Raw genomic sequence first — 1,958 nt, forward strand, 5'->3', positions numbered from 1 at the left:
TCTGTTCAGGTTCCTGTTCAGTCGCTTTAATCCAACTCCAGTCCGTTTGCCTAGAAAGTCCAGTTCGGTTGGGGAGGTGTGAACACTAATTGACCAAAAAGCTGAAATCTGGTCTGCGTTCAGTTGAACTGAACTCTGGTGCGGTTCCAATACATGAGGAAGTGGACTACAGAGCAGGGCATTTTGGGTAAATACAGTCAAAGCTAACATATTAGCCTAGCACTAGCAGCAGAAATGGCTCCTGGACTAAAGAGAAATCCTCCAACCGCCTCCATCTTGTTTCCATCTGGTGAAGAAGGAAGTTGCTCTCAGTGTCTTCAGAGGTTTTTGTGTCGTTTCCTTCAGTGGTTCTTGGTGCAGCGCCCCCACAGGCCAGGAGGGGAACAGGTTGGTTTGACTCAGAGCCACAGCAGCTGGAGGTGGAGCAGCAGATGGTGAAGATTTTAAGAGTTTTTAACTGACCATCAGGAGGGAAATATCCTTAGTGTGTTTTAAAACCATGTTGGTTTCTTAGGGGGTCCAATGTGTGGCCCAGGGGCCGTCTGTGGTCCTTGGAGTGATACTGTTTGGACTATGGACCAGAATTCAGGTCCAGACGGTTGATGCACACAAATTAAATCTCTCTGAAATGCATAGCAAAGTTTTCCTCTGTTTTGTTTTCAGTTAAATTTTCTAGTGAATTAAACTGAAAACATCGTTTCAGATCAGAACCAGATCAGAACCAGATGATCTGGTTCTGATCTGGTTCTGTGACGTTTCTCTTTATATTCGTAAGTTGTTGTTTTTTTTTTTTAATAAAAATGATAAAGTTTCTCCTTTCTTGCGTCTCTGTGATGATGATGCAGCTGAGCTGAATCTACAGGTTCTGGTTCTGGTGTCGGCCCGCTCCAGGTCGGTCAGAACCTGCCGATGGTTCCGATGTTTCTGCTGTCAGACGTTAAAACAGAGACGATCCAAAACGCTTCAAAGCTTTCCGTTACTTCATCATCCGAAAAATCCTGGATCCGTCCAGGAGCCCCGGGTTCTGATTGGGTTCTGATCGGGTCAGACCGGGTTCTGATCGGGTCGCTGGCTCAGTGTAAACCAGGAGCAGCTGCAGGAACCTGTCCGGATCCGACCCGGTCTGCCGGTCGGATTCCAGTTTCCACTTTGTGTTGTTGATGTTGACAGGAAGTTAAAAATAGTTTTTTTATTTGATCAGTTTTATCTTTGAACAAAACCAGATTCCACTGGTTATTTTAGTTTGAACATTTAAAATGACAGAAATGAATAATAATAATGATAATAATGATAGATGTAAACTAGAGCTGCCAGCTGCTACACATTTCAGTATTTAGAGGCTTGTGTGAATATTCTGCGGTTCATTTTCAGATCAAACCTCTGGAGCTGCTTTCTTCTTCAAAAAGCAACAATCTGCTCTGTAATTATGCCAAAACTGAAAACCATTAGCAGATTTTTCTGGTCGGTGGTTTTTGTTGTGAAAGAATAAAAATAAAAAAACAATTTATGACCTCTGAGAGGTCTAGTTAAAGTTTCCTACACATGTGGCCAGAATGTAATGATCCAAGAAAAACAAATAGCTGTTCATCCTGCTATAGCTCACAGCGACACCTGCTGGCTGCTACGGAGAACTGCAGCTGCTTCAGGTCTGAGGCAAAATGTTACTACGGAGGGCTAAGAGGGACAAAATTAATTAAACGTACCATGGAATAAACACGTTTAGATCATTTATTAAAGCAACAATTCACTCTGTAACTATAACTTTACTTTTAATCATTATTTTAGTTGAATTAAACTAATCAGACCTGAACTTCAGCGGTTTGGGATTGATGTGACCAAATGCAGAGAAGATTCAGAGCAACAGAATAAAAGGAAATTTACGATGCTGGAGAACAACCAGAATAATCAAAATAGTGAATAAAAAATCAAAAGATTGGGTAGATATGGATATGAATTTT

The sequence above is a fragment of the Poecilia latipinna genome, unplaced genomic scaffold (genome assembly GCF_001443285.1).
Source record: "Poecilia latipinna isolate Pla-1442-1.1 unplaced genomic scaffold, P_latipinna-1.0 Scaffold795, whole genome shotgun sequence".
Classification (NCBI taxonomy): Eukaryota; Metazoa; Chordata; class Actinopteri; order Cyprinodontiformes; family Poeciliidae; genus Poecilia; species Poecilia latipinna.